General features: G+C 35.6%; 1 protein-coding gene across 4 annotated transcripts in view; it reads left to right on the plus strand.

Moving 5' to 3' along the window:
* Positions 1-26,826, plus strand: part of FAM110B (family with sequence similarity 110 member B) — an 86,501-nt gene that overhangs the window by 39,054 nt on the left and 20,621 nt on the right. Inside the window, exon 1 of one of the 4 annotated variants that reach the window (XM_025172701.2) lies at positions 9,644-9,774. The exons of 2 other annotated variants lie outside the window; for them this stretch is intronic. The gene's annotated coding sequence lies outside the window, so the exon portion shown is untranslated. Of the gene's footprint in view, positions 1-9,643; positions 9,800-26,826 lie in introns of those variants that run through there. One more of the 4 variants, XM_025172702.2, reaches the window with a different exon arrangement.

Genomic DNA, 26,826 nt, shown 5'->3' on the forward strand with positions numbered 1-26,826 from the left:
TGTAGGAGATAATTAAAGTGCTAGCAATTCTGTGTCAACAAATTCAGAACAAAACAGTGTGGCATAGAGATTGAAAAAGTTCAGTTTGTATATCTAATTAAAGAAGGAAGATGCAAGAGTGTGCAGATTATTGAAACATTGCATTAATCCTTTCAGAAGCAAAATATAAATTAAAGATTTGAAAAAAGAATGGTGTCGTACATGGTGAGAGAAGTATCAAATGAACAGTAGTAGACTAATGAGTGAGCTTGAACACTTGATCAGTCTTCTGAGGAACTTTTACAGTGAAAAAGAAGTTTCTTTAATAACTGTATTTAGAGAAACAGAGTGGATCAAAACAGGGATGGAGGTGAGATAACAATGCATACATAAACACAAACTCTGTTATAAGAATTGCAGGAGGGAAGAGATGTATCAAAATAGGATGCCAAAACATTAAGAATGTCAGATATGCAGACAACACTTTCCTATCAGGAAAAAGAAAAGTATGAAGGTAAAAATGGAAGGTGAAAAATCTGGATGAATGTTAAATATAAAGAAGACAAAAATAGTGTTAACCTGCATGTCAATTTACAATTCATGATGAAGAAATGTATGTAATAGATAACTTTGTTTCCTCAAGCTCAAGGATTGAGAAAAATGGACAGCATATCAAAGAAGTAAAGAGATTAATGTTAGGAAGACAATAACAAATATTGACAAAATAATAAATAAGAATATTTCCGTGACAGTACTTAAAACAGTGGACTTTCCAGTGTTACCATGCCACTGTGAAAGCGAGACATTGAAGAAGGAGAGAAATATGTCTTTGATTAATAGATCTGGATATGGCTGCCAAGAGTACCATGGGACTGTGGTCTGTAAGGGGAGCCAGTTAGTCTATCCTGGCCCAAATAAAGACCTGGAAGCAAGGATGAGCAAACAGAAACTCATATACTTTGGACACATTGTGTGAATGGGTAATGAACAAGACAGACATCTACACTTGGAATAGCATAAAGGGAAAAATGGATATAATGGATGAAATGGATGGTCGAGATCAAGGAAATTACAGCAATATCCTTGCAAGAGCTACAACTTAGTACTAGACAGTGAATATTTGTCATGATCCTGACTTGAAGGCACCTAACACTTGTCTGTTGTGTTCTGATATAGAAATCCCTTATTTTTTGGATTTGAAATACAGAAATTTAAATCTGTTTGTCTAACCTAAATGTATTAGGGAAAAAAGTTACTAATGAACAAGTCTGGAATTTTTTAAGAGCAGTAAATTGACTTATTTGATTATATTCTTAAAATATGAAGCAGTGAATAATGAAATGTTCTGACAGATCTAAAAATGACATAATTTCAAAATCAGCACTGGTTAATTGAATACTTCTCTTTAGGTAAAAATGATTTTAAATGAATATTTTTAATGGAACCATCCAAATGTTAAAGGACTAGCTGTTCCCAAGTTCTAACACTGGGGATAAAAACATACAATACAGTGTTGTAGATCAGGGGTCCTCAACCTTAGCAACTTTAAGATGGGTGGACGTCAATTCCCAGTAGACTTCATCTACTGGTGTATATGACCTTTGAGAAGATATGCAGAGGCCATTGCAAAACATGAGCTCAGTCTTGGAAAACAAGACAGCGTGAGAAAGAAACTCAAGGTTGCCCTGCTTTGACTCTCTTGGTATAAGGGGAAGGGGAACCTCTATCAAGCTTTCAAGATTCTGTTGTTACTATAGCCTATATCAATATAGTTCTAGCATTTTTTCTTTAAAAAAAAACATTTTTATTAAAACAAGCAAAAATAGAAAAGAATACATATAAATGCATAAAATGAACTTTATATTAAAGGATGAAATGAAAAAATGGTTCTAAAATATTTTTTTTAAAAGCAAAATAAACAAAAAAGATAAATAAAAACATTTAAAAAGCATTCTGGTAGCCCCCCTCTTTTTTCCCTCTCTCCTTTTTTTCCCAGATGCTACTTGAGTTCTAGTATTTCTTGTTTCTGTATCCTGACTTAGCCTGCCTCCAAGAGGTGACAGGTGGTTCTTGTTATTTGCATGGGATCCATTTCATTCAACCACCACCAGAAAATCACAGATAATGAAGTTTCACTAAATGGACTTTAACATGTGCAAAAGCCAGTATGTTGTTTTCTACATGCATATAGTAAGAAAACAAGTCCAGAATTGCAGATGTATGAAAACCTCACCATGGAAGACAAAGACTGGATTCTATTTAGAAACTCTGGATATCTAAAACTATGGGAAAGAGAACCACAGGGAATGAGGGCATCCTGTATTCTTTTAAATAATGAATTAAAACTGCTGTGCTGATATGTGTTTACTGTTTGGTAGCTGTTTATCAGAAACAATTTTTTAAAATCCTCTTTAAAACTTATTTTTCACTATCAGAAATTGGGCACTTTTTATTTTCTGTATGTATACATTGCTGTATACAGTTGTATCATGCTGTACACATACAGTTGTATACAAGAATGTAGGTATCCCTTGCCAAAGTGCATATCTTAATGAATCTCTAAGTGAACAGAAGCTGATACTATTTTAATATACGGCAAAGCTAAACGTGACACCTTTCTGCAAATTTGAATGCATATTTTTTATGTGCAGTTGTTTATAAATTCAAATTAGAAAATTGAATATGGCATGCACAAATGATTGGATGCCCTTTCAGTCACTGCTTTGTAACACCTCCTTTGGCAGAAATAACCATTTCCAAATGTTTCCTGAAGCCAGTTGAGATTTGTTTTTGGAAAGTTTTCCTACTGTTCCTTGCAGAATTCTTCTAGCTCAGAAATAATATTAGGTTTCCTTGCATGTACTGTTTGTTTGAGATTGCTCCACAGATTTTCCATAAGACTTCTATTCAGGTTTCAGGACCGTGAAAGCCATTTCATAAGTTTTTCTTTCTTTCTTGTAAGTACAGGTAGTCCCCGGGTTAAGAATACCCAGATTACAGATGACCCATAGTTAAGAACAGAGCTTATTGTAGCAAAATTCGAGTTAAATATGCAATGATTCAAGTTAAATGCACAATGGTTCAAGTTAATTACACAATACTACTTGTACAGTATTATACAATAATAGTGTTCCGGCCTACATACAAATTCGGCTTAAGGACAGACCTTGCGAATAGAACTCGTTCTCAAACTGGAGGCTGCTTGTATTTCATGGTTGATTTGGAGCTTTGTTTCAGATAATTATTTTCCTGAAATATCCAACCTCTTTTCAGCTTTTCATGTCTGCAACATGCTTATTCTCAAAATCATGCAGTAGCTGGGTGTTCCAGAGAAAAGTCAAAGCAGCTGTAAGGAGTTCCAAATAGGTGCACTTTTCATGTAAGAGATCTAGCCAATGTCACTACTACATTAGCCTTTGTTTCTAGAGCACTGAGATCTTTTGCTAATGACTCTGCAACTGTATTCTGTTCATTGGGAGGTTCTTCACTTTTATTTTATTTTTCTTATTTTGAATAATTTGCATTATCCATTACAAAGCAGAGTACTATAAATTTGAAACTTAACAACATATAGCTTGTAGTGCTACTACTTGTGTATATTCAGCACACTGAACATTTCATGTACCAGTTACTTCAGCTGGGAAGATACTCTTTTCTGTTGATAGACAAACACATACAATGGAATCAATTATGAGAACTGGCTTGCACATAAAGATTTGGTGTAATAGTTGGCCCTCATAGATTATTTGCATGCTTCTCAGTTTCTTATAGCTTTATCCAATAATTGCCCTGGAGTACAAGCTTTGCTGGGTGGACAATTCCTTAGTCAAAGTGGCAGAACCATGTTGATGAAGAGCCCTTTTCCATGGCTGAATTTGCTATCCACCCATTCCTGAGTCAGCAAAAACTATACAGGTAGTTCTTGCTTAATGACACTAATTGGGATTGGAAACTCCATCATTAAGCAGTGCAGTCATAAATTGAAAAGCCTCATGACCATGCCACTTAGTGATGGCAGTCCCGGTTACTGTTGTTACGTGAGGAACTCACATGACCATGACTCGTGCCGGTTTCTCTATTGACTTTGCTTGTCAGAAGCTGGCAGGGAAGGTCGCAAATCGCTATCACTTGACCATGGGAAGCTGTGATAGCCATAAGTTTGAGGACCCATCCTAACTACCACTTGTTCAGCGCTGTCATAAGTTCAAATGGTTGCTGAACAAGTGGGCAATCAATATTTTATTACGGTCACAGACCAGAATTACAAATAAAATACAAATTTGTACAAATATAAATAAAAATGCATTAAAATGAAATAAAACAAAACATAATATTAATGATGGGATCATCAGTGGGCAAAGTCTGCCTACTTTTACAGACAGTATAACAAAATTTGCTATTTTCAAAGAAACGGAATCATACTGATCAGATAGCCACAACTTTACATAAACAAGATCAGAATTTCCCAGGTATTTGATCAGATAGGGAGCTGTAAAATGGGTCCGTGAGTCCTTATAGAAGGTACAGTATAGCAGGACGCAAGCTGTAGTTTCAGTAGCCCCTTGTCCACAGGGGCATAATCTCAGCTCATATGGAACTTTTTTGAATTGGCCCTTCAAAACTGCTGTAGGAAGAACATTGCAACGTGCTAGAGTTAATGCCCTTCAGAATTTGGAGATAGTTATATAATGTAAGTATCTCACTGGTTTATAAAAATGGGCTTGACCGCTCAGGAAAACGTTCTTAGGTAGAGCAGACTCATCCTGTTGGACTTCCAGATCTTTGATACGTTGTTTAAATGCACTAAGTGCATGCTCATAGCCCATTATTAGGAACACTCCCCTGGAGAGAACAAGTGGTCATTAAACAAGGATCACGTGTACCAGCATGAAAGTTGTCCCTATGGCTGATATGTGTTCTGTTATGTTGGATCTTTTCTGACTTGCTGTCAAATGGTGGTGTCCTGACTTTGCTTGTATGGTGAGTGATCAGCAAATTGGTCGATTGATTCCTCCAGCTTTGCTACCCTCCCTCTTCAGCAGGTCTGGAATGGTGTGGGTCTGGCTACAGACTCTGTCATGTGCTTGTCCTTTTTATAACCTATTCTGTCATAACCTAGCTTGAATAAAGTTTAAACAAAACTTTTAATAAGGTTTTAAAAACCAAACACCAAGGATGTTGAGTCAAAAGCAGCATTTTTACCTCTCTCTTTGCATCCTTCTGCAGGCAATAAATTCTTACTTTTAGATTCCTCTGTGTCTCTTTGTTGGTCCCATCATTCTGCTGTTTCACTATTTCAGCTTTGCACTCAATGTTAAAGGCCATGGTGTTCAAGCCCTTACAGTACTGCCCGTTCAGCAATTTAGCACTACTGCATCATTCTGATAAACCAGCAAAGCATAGATTTTAGGAGAAAACAGCAGAATGGCAACAGATGAGGCCAGACTAGAGTTGCCAGCTGCAGTTCTGATCATGTAGAAAATAGTATGTTGCATAAGCAACCAAACCATTTGTAATCAGTTGCTTCTTGCTGTAATTTACTGGCTTTTATTACAAAGTTATCTGTTTATACAAAGATTATCTTGGCTAGGCATAATATAGTAGGTCTTGATGACATGCATACTGTGGCTTCAGTGCTATCAGGTAACTCTAAAATAGTAATGCTGATAATGGCATTGAAGACAGTGCTGCCCATCGGGTTGTTTTATTCTAAAGATGGACCTACATAAACAAAAGAAATCAGTGCAGATCATATAGCTACCTTGCTTACTTATGATTGGGTGTCAGTGATGATAAAAATGAAACAGTAAAAACCTTCCTGTGTTGTTCAGCTGAGAAACCCTTACAAAAAGCTATGACTAGAAGTCAAAGGGAAGAAGAAAAAGAGTATGAAGTTATACAAATGTTTACTAACCTGAAGATCATTCATATTTAGAGGTGCTGTTTCAAAAGCATGAGAAATTTTGATAAAGATGCTTCATTTGAGCAGCCAAGGTCTGGATTTCTTTGCCACATCATTTTCATTTTGTGCATTTACCTATCTTACCCCAAAATAGAGGAATTTTATTAAAATATTTCCAAAGAAGTTCTTTCTTGTAGCCTGCTGCCCTGTTTAGACTTAGACATAGACAATAGAAAGTACAATCTGGACTGGAAACCATCACTCACTTCCTCAGAGCTAGAAGACAGTGTTTCACTTTCTATACCTTTCCAGATCCACTTTGAGTCCAGAAACTTACTTTTTGCCAGATGTATTCTACCATCTCAAATTCTATATTCATTTCCCTTTGTGTTTGCACTCTTAGAGAGAAGACAATTACTAGATTTGTTAACATACCTCTCAGCTAATTATATTCACAATTATCTGTTTGACACAGATATATGTGTGTGCGCAAAACATCTAAAGCTTTAAAATCTGATTTTTAAAAAATAATTTATTTTAATAAGTCCTGTTCTCAAGTTAGGGAAAGCTGATGTTCATGATATTGTGAAGAGGGAAGACAGTGGCCAGCTATCTGGGCTATTTGGAACAATGGAGAATGAAAATATTGATACATGATTGTGAAGGGGCACGATTCATTAGACTCAGAAGAAAGGGAGATTGGAAACACTGGACTGGGAGCCTTGCTGTCTTTGGTCACCTCATTATTGGCACTAAAGGGACATTGTGCCAATGACTGTAGTGGAATTGCTTTCTTAGTGTTAGCTAATGAAAGATTTCTTAGACCAGAGTAAATAGGTTATAACAGGAAAGCAAAGGCGGTCTAATAGCCACAGGTTTGGGTTTGTGCGTGTGTGCGCGTGTGTGCAAGGGAAACAGAGGCTGTCTCCTCAACTTTGTCCTGTTCTCATAGAATAGAATACTGTCTGTGTGTTTTTGTCATGCTAGCAGACAAGAGCAAGACGCACACACTCTTATATATACAAAAGATTCTGTGTAATAAATTCCATGGCCTTCTTGCATGTGAAGGTTTGTAAGGATAGAAAAGAAAAGCAACCGTGTGTGCTTTTGGCACCAGTACAGTGTTCTCTTTCATCTATTTTATGTGCTCCGGGAATAACCTGCTCTTTGCTTCTGCTGCCTGGCAGCTCTTTCTTATTATCTCAGTGTAGGTACGTTAGGTACCTACTCACTGTAGCTTGACTTCCAGGGGGAAGCAGTCAACAGATTACTGTAAGGTTTCTTTGAGACACAGTTGTACATTCTCTGGAATTAGGTGGTAAAATTTCCGGATGCAATGTACTAAGGAATCCTCATTTAGAAATTCTTAGAATACTATTTTAATCTAAGGGACAAGCAGGTTTATTGCTTGATAGAATGAGGGTTGTTCTGTTCCCCAAAGCTGCATATCTGCTGTAATGATGGATATGCCCAGTCACTAGTTTTGAAGCAAAATTCTGCTGCCGTTTTACCTTTCATAAAAAAATTGGGGGGAGGTAGGAGCCATTTGTTTTTAGTGTTTCAGGCTGCAAAATACTTTGGGCCAAGACTTAAAAAGGCTATTCATTACAGAGCTGTTCTTTTCTCCCTGCATTATAATAGCATCTTTAATGGGATACCTTCTGTTACTTCCACAGATATTTATAGATAAGGTTAGTTGACGGACACTGAAAACGGAGCAACAGTGGTGTTGTTAAAAAAGAAGTGAAATACCTATCTTGCAAACGAAAGATTGTAATGACAGCTTCAGCAGTTTGTACAGGCTTGTTTAAAATAACTAACTAAAGAAAGAAAGTTTTAATTTCTTAACACTTAATTTCTGACCTACTGTATATCTTCTGTAATAAATACAAGGAATCTATACTCTCCAGTTGTTCCTGAGCTACAACCTCAGTATATGTTGCCATAGGTGATATGTTGGACTTCTGGAAACTGTTCTTGAAGAATAACTGTAGGACCTCAAGCGCCTGATTCTTTTTCTGTTTGCCTGTATTATTTGGGGTTTTTCAGAAGGTGCCATTTTCAGTCTGCAGTCGTATGTATGCTTAAATGAGTGTCTGTTAATAAAGGGGAGCTGGATACATTCGCAGTATTTTAATGAATGGAAATCAGATTCTGGCACTTCCTTGTGTTATTCAAGATATACCACTTTGTTGTCATTTCCTTTTAAACTCGTTAATGCTTGCAAAATGTGAAAGTGGGCAAAGAGGCCATTCCCTGTTCCTGCATGTCAATGAAGTTAGTAATTATGTCGAGTTGGGAATTATTTTGCTGAATTTGAACATTTGAATGCATAGTGGACATGAAGTTCTTTTTTATCACCAAGTTAATCACTTTATTGGCTAATTTAGTTTTAATGTTGCAGAAGTTTGGATGCTGCAAAGAAGTGTCAGATTTAGCTTCTGCTGGCACAGGCAGATATGCAATAGGAAGATAAAAGCATATGACAGTAGCCAGAAGCCAAATGTTTATACTAGCCTTGTAAATAAGCCCTTCCAATATGTGAAAAAACTTTTATTCACAGGAAAATACAGGATAAGATTAGAAGAAGCTGCGAAAAGAAGAGAATGGGCAAGAGATAGAACTGATGATAGCCACAGCTGCTTTTAGACGCTGAAGGTGGGCCTGTTTGGGAGAGGTTGTTTCATGGGTGAATTTAACTCTTTCGTGTAATGCTGAAGAAAACTTCTCTTTTGTCTGTTTCTCTGAGACAGAGAATTATTGCCATATGGGGGAGCAATTAATTTTATAAATGGGGATCTTAATTTGCAGGCGGTTGGTCTTAAATCAGTAATTACTGATTCAATTAATGTCTATCTATTCTGGGACTTTTTGGAGTATAGTTTTTGGCAGATATCTAGTCACTCATACTGTATGTATGTATGTATGTGTGGCTATACACACACACACACACACACACACACATCACATGCACATACCCATTGGGGACAGTTGTCTTTAATTCAGGTTTGTCCTTTTTTCAGATTGGTTTGATAGGTGCGTCTTTCCTTATAGCTGGCAAAGCTGGGATGGAGGGATGTGAAGAAAGATGCTTTTTCTCTTTCAGTACCCTAGTTGGTTCCTCTGCTGGATGCAGAGAAAGCATAGATTACTTCCATCACCTCCTTCCTGCTTATTCATGTCTATCAGAGATGTGTTTAAATATAAAGCTGATTTTATGTGCATTCTTATTCTGTTGGCCACTTACATAGGTTCAGAATAGTTCAACTTGCCCACTTAAATGTTTCACTGAAAATAACTATACCTTGTATAAATGTATAGAGTTTAAATTGCAAAGCGTTAAACCTAACAACATAAAAATGCAGGTTTATAAAGGAAATGGGTGAATGCTGTTCAGAGCTTCAGATATCATGGAAAAGTGGTTGAAATCAGCTGGTTATCTAACTGGGAATTCTTGCATTGACAGAAACTAGAGTGCATGTGTCCATGCTTACATACGTTCTTGTACACTCTCCTGGTGTACCTGTCTTGGGGGGTATTTGATTTTCTTGGTCACGTGCCCTGCGTTCATCGTTCTGTGCTAGTAAATGGCTATAATTAGATTAGCAGCCTGCTAAACAGCAGTGACAGTATCCAAGCCTCAGAGAGCATGTGCTAGATTCTGCATGTGCCTTTCTGCCATTGGCTGGCAACATTTGCTGCTTTCCAATTTGATAGGTTTCCCCAGTAATCTTTATACTGCATTAGAGACATAGATACAGTGGTATAGGGCTCATGCAACGGTGGAGGAACTCCTTCTTGTGTAGCATAAAAGAAAAGCATACAGAAGAGAGAGTCATTGCTCTTTATTATAAACCTATCAGCATTTTAACAACTGCTGGCTGCAAGCAGAGGTCAGTGAAGGAGTTTCAGTTTATGGTAATTACTTTCAGGTCTTTATCTCCTCCCATAAAACACATCCATGCATGAAATTAATACAGTTAATCATGTCATCTCTCTAATTTTCTTTTGCTTTTGTTAACATGTGTACCCTACCGGGGTGGTCATCACATAGCGAAACACATAATTATATTTAAGATTTAGCAGGAAAATACATTGTATATTGCATGGAGAAAATGCTCTCATGAAATCTTCGACCCTGGCACCTATCTATTTTTGTTGTGATCAGAGTAGTGTTAGCATCTGCTTGGATTTTTTTTAAAAAAATGTTACATCCACCGAATTAGAACATACATAACTTTTTTCATTCATGAAGAACGAAATATTTCTACATAACGACCATTAATCAGAGATGATTCTGGAGATAGCCTTCAGTTCAGTCCAGGCAGTAACAAAATGCCTATTTATGCAAAGACAGGAACTTGGATTAATATGCTCTATTGTCTGTCTGCAGCGTGTTTGGGTGGATTCTTTGTTTGATCCTCCAAATTCCTTATTAAGTAGAAACTCACTTACATTGCAGTGAATCCCTCGTTGCATACTTACTGTTACAAGATGCCAAATACTAGCTTTAAGCTTGTGTATGTGTGGTGCGTATCAATGATCTTTTCCGGTGTGTAGCAAAATGCAGTTTGGTATAACTGGATGGTGCAGTGAAATGTTTTGGCAAGCTGGGCTGGTTTATTTTTTGGGGAAGGGAAGAGTATATTATGATTCTCTTCCCCCGCCCTCCCCATTAGATTCTTGTGTTTAGGGGACTTGAGATTTCCTTGGTAACTGATCCAAACTTATTCAGAAGTGTGCTGATTGAGGGTATGCACCTTGCTTGATTATTAAAGGGACAGCTGAAGCAGGAAGTGTTACAACAGATCTTTAGTTGTGTAGTTGAATTTCTTACAAAAAAGACCACTTATAACTAAGCTTTGAGAACTACTTCTGTGCAAATTGCTTTGTTATGTGTGGGCACCAGCACATGGGTATGGTTTGTTTCTGTAGAGCTTTTTGTAAAATAGGTTCCCTGAAGTTGTTCCTCGGAATGTTTTGACTGCTGATGGTCATGTAAATATGCATTAGGTCACGAATTGTCCAGCTGGCATTTAGCCACCATGCGTCTGGATAACAGGAGAATGAGCTATGGATTTGCTTTTGTTTCAGATCTGATCTCTACTCCTAATTTCACATTTTTCTCTAATTAAATGTTACCAAACACAACTCAGTTGTAGATATCAGTTTCTAATATATATTTTTAATTATTTGCGTGTACATTTTGCTCTAATTTGAACAAAAGCATAGAAAAACAGAGTAATCAGTGAATATTTAGGTTTTTTTAAAAAAAATAACTTGGGGTTCTTTTGATTTTTGTTTTCTTTCTAGTAATATAGAGCATAGTATTGATTTTTATTTTCTTCTCCTTGGTATAGTGTACCATAGGATAGTAATTCAGCATGGCATACCAAATTTAATTCTCATCCCAGCTGTGAATTTACACCTTTTGATATACTAATGATAAATTAATAATATATTATTACATGGTGGAATTGGACAATTGCTGGGAATGCAGAATAATTTTAGAATTAGAAAAAAAAACCCCTAAGATACAGTGGTTAGACTTTATTATTGCCTTTAAAGCAGAGATGAACTGTGGACCTCCATCTTTTGGGGGTTTGGACCCAATCCTGTGATTCCTGATTTTTTCAAACTTAAGAGTGCTGTTGAGTCATTTCAAATGCCTGTTCCCGTGTGACCACCCAGATTCATATAGGAAATCCACAACTTGGAGATTAGAGTAAAAGACGTCTCCTGCTGTTGTTCTCCAATGATTACTGTTCAAAAGCACCTTACATCCAGTATGAGAAGTAATACAGAGCAGGTGCTATTTTTTAGTCTTACCTCTCATGAAATGTTAAAATTGCCCAAATCGTTGGCCTTATCTATAGACTTCATAGTTTAATTGTGTGATTTATGAAAAAGGACTTTCTTTTTAACCTGGCTGAATCTTTCAACCATTAGACTAATTGGAGAACCCTGGAATCCTGTATCATGGAAGGATAAGAAAAACAGCCATCCTTGCTTTGGAATAGCTGTTAATGATGAAAAAAATAATCGAAATTTAATAATTTCTACCTGAAAGCTTCCAAGCTTGAATTCGTTCATAGTAGAATTATTTTATCCCAATCACAGTTTGAATTGCAGTTGTCTGCCTGTGCTCGGGTTGTACCACATTCTTTTTAAGGGTTTTACGAGAACCATCTCAACCATGATTTTATCATGGATTAGAATAATGGCAGAACAGCAGTTTATTCAAAACCCACTTTCAAATGGGTATCAGCTGTTCATAATAAATTGTTTTCAGTTGGCCATAAAGTATTCATGTCTTTTCAGTTTGCCTTAATTTCTCAGACTTTCTTAATCATCCTGACATACATGAGTATCAGCTACATGTCTGCAGTGAGGGCAGATGCAAATGACTCCTTAGGTTTCTGTGCAGTCAGCTTTAAGGTCTTCTTGCTTCCATATCATTAATTGTATATGGGCCTTGTTATCTGCACTTGAGAGGAAACCAAGTTGCTCATCACTGCCTTAAAGAAATTATTGCATAAGTAATATCAACAGATTTTAGATTTCCAGAAATTATTTGCTCTTAATTTTTTTGTTTCTTCCAATTTAGCAGAAGCCATGGGCTTCTTAAGTGTACTTGAGATTATAGATAAGGTAACAGTCTTGGCCACTGATAGAAGTGAAGTGAATGTGTAGTCTTCTTTCTTTGTTCGCCATCTGTTAGACCTACCATGTGTAAGGCATTCTGCTGGAAGCCATCTTCCATGTTATTCCACACAGGCAACATATAAATCCCCATAATCAAGTCATAGATATTTTTAGATGATGGCATGGACATATATGTACAGTTTTGCTGGTAACAGTGGGTTTGCCATTGTCTACTTCCAGTTTAGCCTACAGCCCTAATGTTTCCCAGTTGTCCTATCCAAGTACTAACTAAGCCTGACCCCAATGAGATTCAAGTCTAGACAAGACCAGCCAGATGTCTGTCACCTATATAGATATCTGATAGGTTTTTCTTGATTTCATTAAAAAAAAAAACAAGAACAAGAACAAGGGAAGCATCAGAACACAATCTTGGTTTCAACCCAATAATATATAAAGTACATTTGAAAGTTATCTTCTTTTGTCTGACTTTCTTCACAAAGTACCTGGTAAACATAAGTATGAATATAATCTTATAATAAATTTAAAACAACCAGATTTAGATATTGCTGAGTGTGTCATTTTTAATTATTTGATAAAATGTCATTCCAGTGCTACATACTTTGTAAAGATGTTTTACATGCAAACTATCCATTTATTGTGTTATGGTACATCATCTTGCTATAATCTATTCATACTGAATTAGGGGAAGGGATTGTGAGGGAGGATTATATTTTTTCAAGGAAAACCATGGTTTGTAAGAGAGAAGTTTAAAAAAAATAAATCTATTTATATTTGTGTATTCAGCCATAGCCATAACTTCTTATAGTAGTCAGCATAATTAAATATTTTGAAAATGGTGTCTGCATGAAGCTATTCTAAATATGTTTGTTTAAAACTAGTCGCATTTCTCAGACATTTGCCTGTCTTAATCTCTTCATGCTGACTGCTGTATCTTGCATTTATTTATTGCATTTATCAATAATATCCAGGAACAAATATTCACATGAATGTTGATATTCATAGGCAAATGATATGATGTTGGCTTTGAAATTAGAAATGCATCTTTTTTTTGTAATGCTCTATAGGTGTGGCCCTTTAGATGTCACTAAACTAGAGACATGGCCAATAATGAAGAATACTGATAGATGCAGATCAGCAGTATTTCTACAACCACACATTGTGTATCTATGCTGTTAAAAAAGAGAACTTTTTCTGAAAGCTATGCCAAATCTAAAAAGAGGGAGTCACATTATGAAAGTAATGAAGAAATACAGAAACAATCACCAGCATTCATGAGATGCTGAACATTTCAAGGGAGGCAGGTAAGGTTGAATTTGCTGTGACCAGCAGAATTTGAGAATATATATGACTATGAATTTTAAGGGAGAGACCTGTCACATGAATTGCACTGGTGTTTTATGTACTGAACTGTTTCTTTTGTTTCATTTTCCAATTTCAACTTTTTCATAGTGAACTGGAACGAAATGGAGATGAAGTTGTTCATATCCATTTTGATTGATTGATTATGTGCCATCAAGTCGCTGTCAACTCTTAGTGACCACATAGATAGATCCATGTTTATATCATGTCCATAATGCGGCTATAAAAATTGGAAAGCTAACATGAAGACTTAGGATTTGATAAAAAATTGCCCTCAGAATTCTTGGCATATGAGGGATTGATGCATGATATGGAGACATGTAAAAAAACCTAGTTACTCCATTGTAAAGCCAGTGGTTTGCGAAAGTAACATTTTCCATTTTAATAAGTTTTCTGTTCAAGACCTACTGCCCATTGGCCAGGCTTTTTTTCAGCTAGGTGACAAGTAGTCTGATTCTACATAAAGCTACTACATATGATTAGGTGATGATATAGGTCTTGATCTTCCTCATTGCTGCCATTAAACCATAAATTCATTCCTGCATTAGGTATCATAAACAAAGCAGCCTGTTCATAGTATCTGTAGCATATAACCATTGTGCTTTGTGCATTGCTTTACTTTAATTCCCCTGTGCTGTTAATTTATGTCGTCTCTCATGTGTATACTTTTAAATTGAGGCTTAAAATGTTCAAAAGTTCATGTCGATTGATAAAACTTGAAAGTGTAGTTTTGCTGTTAGAGGGAGTCATTTAAGGCAACAAAAGGAGGAATAAAATGTACAGGATACAGGCCCTAAAACCTGTCAGCCTTACAGGGTAGACCAGACAGGAAGCCAATTCTACTTTAATGTAGAGCTACATTATCATAATCTTGCAAGTCTGAAAGTGCATCTCTTCTGCCAGGTCCTTTATAGCCCAAGAAACTAGGAGGGATGTTCTCTTCTGAGCCTCTTACCCCACCCACATTCCTGCTGCAGGCTCAGCTGCCTTTATCTGACCGTTCCTGTGGCTGTGTCTCTTTGCCCTGTCTCCCAGGGTATTACAAAACTGGACATACACAAAAAATGTGCACCTTAAAAAGCTTTTCAGTTCTGTTGGATATTTGGCCATTGTGAGGCTTTCAACATTTAGATACTTACAGTCCAAGATCAACAAACTCCTTTGGCTTTTAAATATATTAATCTATTAAATGTTGTTAATTTGAAAGTTTGTATCTTGTCCTTCAATGAAGACAACAGTTACATAAATATAAAATGAGATCCCCTACGTATTAAACACAATCCCCAAAATCTAATTTAAAACTATCATCAATAAAAGCACTACCTTAATAATTGACCTATTTGCTTTAAATCTTTTTATTTCCTTGCTAACCTCATTGTTTATAGTCCACATCAATACTATTTAGATATACATCTGTCTAATGAACTGGACTATTGTCCCCAGAAAGTTGTGGAATGATAAAATGTACCTAAAGTTTTTCATTGCTTTTTCTGCAGTCCTCTTTTATTTCACCAGCTATATCTTGGTATATGATATAAAGTAGAATATGTTTCTTTTATTTTTTTAATATGAATGACAACAGAGATTTTTTTTTAGAGAAAGTCTCCTTCTGGTGACTTTATCGACACATCCATGTAGTTTTCTTGGCCATAATATGGAAGTCATTTATTATTGCTTTCTTTTGGGATATTTTTCAACTTCCCAATATAATTTACAGACCTGATATTTTCTGGTGGTTTCCCACCCAAATATTAATCAGGTCCCTCTCTCATAGCTTTTTGGGATCAGCCAGGGTTAGCTAAATGCCACCACCTAGCTGGTTGTAGATTCTGCTTAGCTATCATTTTTCCAATGTATTCAATTTACTATATCATTACTTGAAATAGCATTTAGGCTAGAAGTGACAGTTTTTATCACTTCCCCCACCACAAAGCTTCTCCTGTGTAACACTAACATTATGAGTGTTCATGTGAGTGGTAGAAGAGCACTATTGTCTTTCCTGTAGGAAAATACAGCAGCCAGGAAACTTTGTAGTTTATTTCCTTTCCACATTGATCTGAAAGTTCTTCAGAGCTGATTTAGAGGTTCTTCTTAAACATCCACTAGAAAACTTTCTATGCACACTGTGTGGAATCTGTGGCAAATGTTAATAAGTGTGATGGTTTTATTATGCAGCTTCCATTAACTGGAATTTCATGGGGCAAATTTTAATGGATAGTTCCAGCAGAGTTATCTTTTCCTTAAGACAGGGCCACATGCTTCCACTTTATGGTACAGGATTCCTAAACTTTGCAGTTTTGTGATTCCCTAAATGATAAACTAATTTGTGTGACCCCGCCTACCACATAGCTAAATTAATGATTTTATTGGGGTTGGGATTAGATAAAAATAATTAATGTTTAAGCTATATATCAAATGAAACAATGAACTTTCAACGTTATTTTCAGTGAAAAGGTTTCATTAAAAAAAACAACACCAAATTTGAAATCATATTTTTATGGGAAGCATGGCCTTGCTTATTTGTACATAATTAATGAAATGTGGGGTTTATTTTTTGAGATAGCCTCTCTCATTTCTGGATACAGATGGGTTTTAGATTAATATTTGCTCTTTTTAGCAGTGATCATAGAAAATCCTGAGACACCCAGATAGGATATTGCAAATGGAGTCAGAATCCTCACAACTTTCTCTTTTAATTCTTGCTACTCAGTTTGCACATTTACCCAAACTTCAGGGAGATGCATTGGTGGGAATTTTGTTTTTAAAGATGTGTCAGAAACAACATCAATAAATTGCTTCTTTCCAGAAATAATGAGCGTGCCGGCAATCAGTTTAACATAAATGGGATCCTTATCAAATCACTGTTTCTATTTCTGCAACTGAGAAATAGTTTTGAAAGAAAGGTGAGTTAAAAATATAAATCTTCATGACTTTACTGACTCTCAATAAAATTGCTTTATAGTAAGAAACATAGTCTCAATTTGCATTTTCCATTTTATTTTGCTGCAGTTCAACTTTCCTAATAAATTATTTTAATTTGTCTGCGTTGAATATTATTTTTTCAACCTTGCAGTGAGGTGCTAAAAACGTTCACCCTATCAGTTATCATTTAAATATTCTGCATGCCTAATGAAATCAGTTGATAAACAGTTGTGCATTACTGAGCCTTTCTTCAATTAAATACAGGTAGTCCTTGCTTAATGACCATTTGTTCGGCGACCATTTGAAGTGAGTTTTATCTTCAACTCTGAACAAAAGAAAAATTAATTATAAGCTTAAGAACTTAAAGAATTTGAAATAAACAGCAAAATGCTGAGTAAGATTTTGATTTAAGAAAGTTATAAACAGATTAAGGGTTCAGATAAATTTGGAATACTGACTTTTACTATAAGATGTTGGAATTAATTATAAAAAATAAATAGCTTCTCATGGGAAATAGACTTATTTTGACTATTCTGGCCATTATAAACCATAACAAAGATAAGTTACCTTATGATTTTAGAAACTGAACACTAGAGGGGACTAAAGATTCTAAGCAGAAGGCAAAAAAAAAAAAATATGCAAGCCTGTTTTTGATGTCAGTTAATACTGGGACTTACAAAATGACACAAAACATTATAACATCAGACACATTAAAGGAGATATTTGAAGAATGGAGCCAGAAATTAATAACTGCAATATCAACACTGTCAGTAATGATGTCTGCTTCCATGGATAAACCATGTCCAAAAGATGTTAATGAAGGAATGACAGTTGGAACAAATTTTATCTGACAAGACAGAGAAGGTACCGAAAGTGGAACTACAAATAACAGGCCAAGAGAATAACTTGGAAAAGGACACTTTGCTGGATATATAAAAGAAACTGGCTGAAGTTTTAAAAATTAAAAAGGAAATACAAATGATAAAGCCAAGAGAATGACTTGGAAAATGTTTTCTTATTGGATTTACAAGAGAGGCTTGTTAAACCCTTGAAGAAATCTCTGCAATGGGATAAAGAAGAATTGAAAAGAAATCATATCCTATGTCAATATTTGATTGAAATAAAGATTAAGACTGTTAGAAGTAAAAAGAAGGAATATAAAGTTGGTTTATTAGATCAAGGTTAAAATAAGACTTTTTTTTGCAAAGTTCTGGCAACCCTTTATGGACCTTTTGCTGACACCAGGATTAAAAAATTGATGTTTTATGGATTTGGTTATAGATAAGTGATGGGATATGGGATGAAGCAATAACTTTGTAGCTTCATAGGGGCTGAAGAGTTACTAAACTTGTTTGTACTTGTGATGAAGGTTGGAAGTTACTTCTTTATATATTTCTTTTCTTTTTCTTTATGATATTCTTTTTCTTTCTTTTTCTTTCTTTCTACACTTTTTATTATTTTTTCCTATTTTCTTCTCTTTCTCTAAGTTTAGTTTGTATTAGTTTTTACTATTGTAATCAAAATCCTTAATAACAATTATATTTAAAAAAGGAATGTTCTAAATATTTTGACTAATAGACAATAAAACAGTAACATATCAACTCTAAAATTGCCAGGCTTTCTTAATTCAAAACATTTCTACCAAAAAAGTTGACCCTGGAAGATTTTGGAAGATTTTTCTAACCAAATCTTTCTCTAAATAGATAAAATCAAAATTAAAAACAGAGAGTTCCAGAAGGATCTCTCCAAACACGGGGAAGAAAATGTTAAATATCCTAAATTCATGATATACATTAAAGGGATTTAAGTGATAAATAGCCAAAAAGGGGATCTGGTAATTAGCTTGATAAAAACTTTGGCCCAAAGGGTAGTTCCTGTAAAATTCAAATTCCATGTTGAAAGAAACTTTAAATCAGACAGGCAGTATCTCAGAGCTGGTCTATGAATCTGTGGTGTAACCCACTTAGAATGTTGTCTACCATTGTACTCACTGCACTTCAAAAATGATACTGTAAAACTGTAATGGTTGAAGAAGCTGTTGTATGATGACAAGGTACAATATTTTGAGATTATTAACTTGGTAAAGTGATAAGGAAGTATAAAAGAACTACATAATATTATGGGTGGTATCAGGGAAGATGTTTCCTCACTTTCCCAGCACACTGAAACTTGAGTGATAGGAGATTAATGATAGACAAAGGGAATACTGTTCATTTAACTAGTTTCATGTAGTTGTAACCATCAATTTAAATAATTTTAAAATTAGATTAGATAGACCCATCTAATATCAATTTATCACAGGGTACTGCCAGGGCTATACTAACTATAAGTTGTGTATTTATTTACAGAGAAAAGTGCCCAACAATGCCAAAATTTACGTTACTTTCTGATATGTTGCCATTTTGAAGATAGGTGAAATAATTTACTAATTTATTACCATGAAAGCATACTCTACTTTTTAAAAAGATACTTAAGCATCTTTGAAATGTTAATAGAGTGTCTATATGTTATATATATATATATATATATATATATATATATATACACACACACATACATACATACATACACATACATACATACATACATACACACACACACACACACACACACACTAAAGATCTAGTTTCTTGTGTAAACTGAATAATGAAAGTGTGCTGAACAAACATGGAATCTTATTCTTAAGATTGTTTATGTATCTTTGGAGATCTCTTAAAGTTAAAATGTATAGTTTTGTAGTTTACTGCTATAGACAGTAACAAATAGACCTGTGAGGCTCCTATTATAATAAGGATGGGGATCAAACTAGACCAGTGTTTCTCAACTTTGGCAACTATAAGATAGATGGACTTCAACTCCCAGAATTCCCCAGCCAGCATGCTGGCTGTGGGATTCTGGGAGTTGAAGTCCACCCATCTTAAAGTTACCAAGGTTGAGAAACACTGAACTCTAGATTCCATCCAGAAAGGTTCAGGTACTTTGGAATCATGAACCATTCTTGCACAACATGCTGGCACAGCATATACAGCAAACTGAACTCCCTGTTTGGCTATCTAAGCTCACTGCTTATATCATCACTGATCCTACTGCACAGTTCCCATTCTGCGCATGGACAACTCAGGGGTAACAAAGTTACTTGCCCTGTTTCAGTCTCTTGCAGAAGATTCAAGTAGCAAAACTTCTGCTTTTGCAGACAACCGCCACATTATGTTGCCACTGTTTTTAAGAGCTCAGTAGGAAGAGTGACCATTTCCATGTGTCCTTCACCTCTAACATTTTTGTTCTTTACAAGAATTTTGCAGGAGGCAAAAGCATCAAGATGCTACTGGCCCTTTCTGGAAATCCACCACTGGCAGAATGGAAACCAGCTCCCCTTTCTTTTTTCAATTGATTCTCTGTGGAAATAAATATTTAATTCACATTAGAAATCCAGCCTTAAAAAAGGAAAGAAAAAAGAGCTAATGAAGCAGAGAAAGAAATTGCCATACTTTTTTCCAAGTATTACAGAACAAAGGGAAATAGGGCTTTTTTCATTTCAAGGGGTAGCAGTGAAGCACTGCTTTGATTTCTGCAGCAGTCCTGACTTGAAACAAATTCACCTTTTCTTTCCTCCCCATTCTGGAGGTGTAGGATAGAAAGGAGAATTTCATCTCATCCGATCATATGAATTGGATTTTTGGAGAATACAACAGCTAAACCTACCTCCTGTCTCATACAAAGAAGAAGGAGAAGGAGGAGGAGGAGGAGGAGGAGGAGGAGGAGGAGGAGGAGGAGGAGGAGGAGGAGGAGGAGAAGAAGAAGAAGAAGAAGAAGAAGAAGAAGAAGAAGAAGAAGAAGAAGAAGAAGAAGAAGAAGAAGAAGAGGAGGAGGAGGAGGAGGAGGAGGAGGAGGAGGAGGAGGAGGAGGAGGAGGAGGAGGAATTGAAAGAGATTCCCCCTGATTTGCCCCAAGAGTAAAGGAGGTCTGATTTCTTTTCATATGTTTTGAGTTTTTGCAAAAAACAACAGAAACATGCTGATGTTTGTTTATGTGTTTAATGAAAGCTTTTTTTTTTTTTTAAATCCAGGAGAGGGGAAAGAGAGAAATTCTGGTGCAAGAAAGGTTATTTGTCTCTAGTAAAGAGGCAGATGGAATAATCAGACTCTGGATTGTCTAGATCATTTATTTGCCTTTGCCCTGATTAGCCTATTTCCCAATCTCCCCACTTTTTAGAATTTTACAGCCTGAAGTTTAATTCCTGGTAGACCCAACGACCCCAGATTCAAGATTTTGGTAATTGGAAAGCATTTATGTATACAGATTACGCTACCCTGGCTTGCAACACTACAGATCTGAAGGGAGAGAGGTGTTTCAGAGTGCAGGAGGGCTGCTCCTGCAGTCCATTTTCACTATTTTAAGCAGTCGTGTCTCGTTCCAGGATCACCAGGTTGCCCTCTGCAGCTCCCTGTTTGGTTTAAGGAGTTGCCAACAGGTACTCTCTACCCACTCATGCGTGTCCCAAAGCCCCTTGTTGCCTTTCAGCCTGAAATGCTGCACATCCCTGCCTATGTCACTTATTTCTGCTGCCTTGGCAAGACCAATTATTTGTCTTGAAATCAGCTATGGTTTTGCAAAGATTTTCAGCACTTAGGGAGTGGTGGTGAAGCATTGTGATATAAAAATGACAAAAGAGAGCGAAAATGTTTCCAGGCAATTTTGATTAAAGTGTAAGTGCAAATATGAAACAATACTTGGAGCAGTTCCACTCATTACTGTAATCTGTTGTCAGATATCTACAATCATATGCCTCTATATACCACATTAATCAGCCTGTTCTAACTCACTTGGCATCCCTATGAATACTTGGTGGGCTGTAATCATTTAATGTGGGTGTCTGTTTTGAGTTGGGATGAACACAACAGTTGACAGGCTCATGGGTGGGCCATCTCTGTCTTACACATGCATAAACACAAATTGTCTCCTGACCTAGTGATCCTATACTAGCAAGCTTTTTTTTTTCCACTACTCTTAGAAGATTTTAGAAGCACCATTGGTTATATTGAGCAGAATCATTAATGAAGGAGGATGATGACAACAACTTACTATTTTTGTTACTAAAATAATCCTGTCTGCTGAGGTGATTTTTCTCAAACTCTTATTTCCTATGGTTTGATAGGCTACAGAGTGTCTGAAGGCCATATGCCACACCTGGGTCGCCAGTACAGGTAGTCACTTAACAACCGTTTGTTTAAGTTACAATGGCCTCATAAAAAGTGGTTTGTGACCTGTACTCACACTCACAAACCATCTCACCATCCCCCATAGTCACATAATTGCAAATTGCGACCTTTTTTATGACAGTGGTTAAGTGAATCACTGTGGTTGTTAAACAAATCATGTGGTTATTAAGCAAATCGCCTGGTCATTAAACAAATCCTGGCAAAAAGCATCCATTGGGGAAGCTGGATTTGCTTAACAACCTCATGATTCGCTTAACGACCATGTGATTTACTTAACAATTGTCATAAAAATGGTTGTAAATTGGGTCTGGTCACACGGTGACTCGCTTAATGACTACCCCACTTAGTGGCCATTTTTCCAGTTCCTATTGTGGTTGTTAGGTGAGGACTACCTGTAAGTGTCATGAATTATCTTCCTAGTTATGTAGAAATATTAAAAGCTAGGTAATGAGAACCATACATATTAAATCATACTGTGTAAATTCCCAGATTGTATTGTTTATTCATATCTATGCCATCCTGTTTACCATTTCAGCTCATTACAGATTCCACTTGTTTCACTAGTACTGCTTTTATCCTCCATACTACATCAATTTTCTAGACAAGTCTTATAGTTTTATATTAATCATTTTCTTAGGGTTTCCAGCATCTTGGCTACATTTTTCACTTTTTCGGAATGCCTCATGTGAAACATTCTTGTCTTTTTATTTTTGTCCTGATTTTGTTATCCTGTTTCAACTTTAAAAACTCCATTCCTTGAGAATGAATCATATTGTGATCTACTATACATCATTCATAATGTTGATGATTATGGTAGCATACAAATTTAATGAAGAAATAATAAATTAATAAAATAAATACTTATATTCTACATCTAAATGCTTGCCAACATTTATAGGTACAGTCGCAGACAAAAGTATTGGTAACCTTCCACTTTTTCCCAAAGAATCCCAATTTGCTGTGAAATAAGTTGAAACTGACACAAGTAAATGGCATCCACCAGTCCAGAACAGACACTTTGCTTTTGATACAGTATGGATAAGATTAATAAACACTGTAGTAAGTGCATAACTTTTATGCTTATACATGTGTTATGCCTACATTTTTTTTCAACATTTGTACCTTGACAGATACTATAAGAAACATGCATTTAAATTATATTAACACTGTCCTTAGATAAATACATAAATAGCATCCTCAAATGTTGTGAGATCTGGAGTTCTCACAAGCTCTCAGCCATTTTCTAAAAATGAAACATAACATTTGATTTGATTTGAATACTGTAGTGGCTCTTTGGAGAAGTGATGTGTGCTGTAGAGTAACAAAGCCTGTGTTGATAACCCATAGTTTTATAGCAATCCTCAAAAACTTTGAAAGATGATATAGTTGTTTATATAAAGCAGTAAACTGTAGACCACTGGATTGCATTTGTCACAGTCTGAAGATTATACTCCTTTTTTATGGTCATAACAAATAAAAATGTTTCCCAGAAACTTTGTTATCTGTAAATACTGGTTTGATTTATCAGCACTCTTACAGTTTGACATGTTTCTGCTATCTTATATAGAAATTTTAAGGCATATAGGAATTGTTTTAATAACTACTTAAAAATGGTTCTGTTCTTATATTTAGTCAGTATAGTCCTGTTTATTAACATTCAGTTTGTACTTTCTCAGTGTTTAATTTGCTGAACAAAGATGATAGGAAACTGTTACTTTAGCCTCCCTTTTTTCTCCTTTATAGAGGCTAGGTTTACTTTAATCACATTGAATGATTATAAATCATATTTGTGATCTGAATATAAAAGCTTCTATATTTCCCTGCCAGATTCATAAAATTGTACAGGGATCCACCCATTTCCATCATCATCTTGAAATCTCCCTTGTTTTTCTTCCCGTTTCTTTCTTTTTTTTCCCCCCCTTTTATTTAATCACAGAAAATCTGTTAAGGAAAAAAAGAACAGAATTGCTACACAGTATGGGTTTATTGGGGTCCCTCTACACCCTGAATTCATTATGTAAAGCAAGGGATATGCAACTCAGACCACGTTTTTACATCGTGGCATTGACACGCAACCCAGTTTTTATTTTCACATTATACAATGATTGAACTTGCATTTTAATATGCTAGCTTGATGTTAATCTCTATTAACATTTTGTTTTGCTGTGTGCATATATTTTTTAATTTTAAACTCCATGAAGATGCTTCGTTAGTTGCATGTTGAAGGTTTAATAAAGAGCTCACTTTACTTATGGCATATTTTAATTTTAATTAATGTTTGGATGTGGAAAATAGCTTTAGTTTTATTATTTGTCTGCCTCTGTTTATATAAAAATACTCTACTGAAATGCATAAAAAGCAATCACACTTATTTTAAACAGAGGAAAATTCAAAATCTGTAGTTAGCTTAATTGCTTTCTTAGGACTAGTCTAAATGGCAGTAAAGTGTTTGCAAGTTTTTGAGAATTTGTCTGGCAAGATATTATAAAACATATTGCATAATATATTATGAAAAGGGGGGCAAGAAATAATGCATAAAGGAAAATGAGCATTTCTTTCATTTCAGAAGTAGAGAACAGACTTTACATTTTTCAATAATTGATAAAAATTACTGCTTAAATATTATTTTTTAGATTGCTACTTTTTTCATCTATTACAGAAACTTAGTTGTAGACCATGTAAACTGGTCTGTCAAGGCCATAGAGATCTTTCATATTCATTTCAGTAATTTCCTGCCTGTCATTTTTCTGGTCACTGTTGTTTTCTCCCTCTTATGATCCTTCAGAATCATTTACCCTCTCTATATACCACCTTAGTTGTATGTTGCTCAGATTTCCTAATTTATTACCAGATTTTCCAGTAATTGATTGCTTATGTGCAGTCAAGTCAGTGTTGACTCTTAGTGACCACGCAGGTAAATATTTTCCATGGCAATCTGTCCCCAATCTGGTCCTTCACTTCCAGTCCATCCACCTTGTTGCTGGTCTTCTGTCTTCTTTCACCTTTCCCAGCATTATAGACTTCTCAAGGGAGCTAGGGCTTCGCATAATATAGCCAAAGTATGATAATTTTATTTATTTATTTATTTAATTTAACATTTATATACCTGCCCATGTCACTAAATATGATTCTGGGTAGTGTACAATCAATAGTTAAAACAATAAAACAACTATTAAAATACTTAAAAATAAATAAAAACATGATAAATAAGATAATAAAAACAAGATTGCAGAACACCCATCTAAACACAATACAACCATCACACAGGCTCCCCATGGGATTCCTAAGGTTGCTGGAAGAACCACATTTTCAGAGCTTTCCAAAAGGCTAACAGTGATGGGGCTAACCTCACCTTGGGGATGATGATGTTCCAGAGGGTAGGAGCCACAGTAGAAAAGGCATGTCATTTGGGTTTCATCAGATGAAGCTCTAGTTTAAGTCTGTCATTTGTGCCTCAAGTAAAAACTCTGGGTTAATTTGTTCAGTGATCCATTTGTTTATTTTCTTGGCTGTTCATGGTATTCTCAGTACTAGATTTTCTAGCACTTCCTACATACTACTTTTCTCCAGGATTCTAGATAATCAACAGAATGTGTCTAGATATGGTTGAATTAGGAATCTGACAGAATGAGAAATCTTTCCAGACTGATAATTTTTAATCATTTTACAGAGGCTTTCCTAAATTTCCTTTAACTGAAGCATGACATGTCTCTAGAATCCCCAGGTAAAAGCTCCACTATTCTCTACAAGCCAAAGCTTGTGAGATTTATATAGATCAATGCTGGCCTGCATCAGCCCTGATTGTTTAATGAAGTACTCACAGAGCTGGACTTAGTTATTCCTTTAATTAAATTTACTGAACTGGGAGAGCAGTTATGTTTTCACAGTGGCACATCGCATGTTAATTGAGCCCCAAGCTTTGCTTTTTCTTCACTTAGATTCCCTTTGTGTACCACAAGGACCTACATGAAACTGTAGGTTCAGAGATAAAATTACACGTAAGAAAATACAAAAGAGCTGAATGTATTTTCACAGAACTGTGGAGCAGCAGTTACTTCTTACCTCACAGCTGTATTAGAGGAAAAGAGGTGAATGGATTAACTTTCAAATGATACCAACATGTTTGTTTTTAACCAGAAAGAATGGGAGTGAATTTTCAAAAGAATGGAAAGTGTGTTTATGCAAGATGGATTTTGCTCTCTCTTCATTAAGAATAGTGGTTTATAAGCCCCTATGGTCAATTGATCCAAGGAATGTGTTGACTTCTTTTGCCTCACAATTTTTTCTTTGCGGTGTATCATATTATTGGTATTAACAAATGTCTGTATTTACACAAAAGGAAGAAACAGATGCAGCTATCTCTGTTTTATCTCTTAAGAAGCAGGTTTTATTGTATTCCATTTCAGCAGGAATGGAATGGACAGAAAATACATATTCTTCTGTTATAGACAGGGTTATTATTTTTCACATCCTGCTTAGTAGAAGAGCAGGAGCCTCTCTCTTCACAGCATCAGATCTCAGATGACTTTAGTGACAGGTGCAAGAGAATTAATATCAACAAATTTATATATGCAGCAGTTCTTAAATTATTTGCTGTGGTGTTAAGCAGACTCTGTATCCAACAAATATTTCCAAACTGAACAGATTGGTGAATTAATGTTGAATATCACATATACCAACAGTGAATTCATTCTCTAACAGTTAATATTTAAGGGACTAAAATGACCTCTACAAACAAGGCAAACATCATTTTGGGAAAGCCCTATATTTATGATGGAC

This window comes from Python bivittatus, unplaced genomic scaffold (assembly GCF_059951505.1).
Source record: "Python bivittatus isolate LINGU-HERP-01145 unplaced genomic scaffold, Pbiv_v1 ctg000840_np1212, whole genome shotgun sequence".
Lineage (NCBI taxonomy): Eukaryota > Metazoa > Chordata > Lepidosauria > Squamata > Pythonidae > Python > Python bivittatus.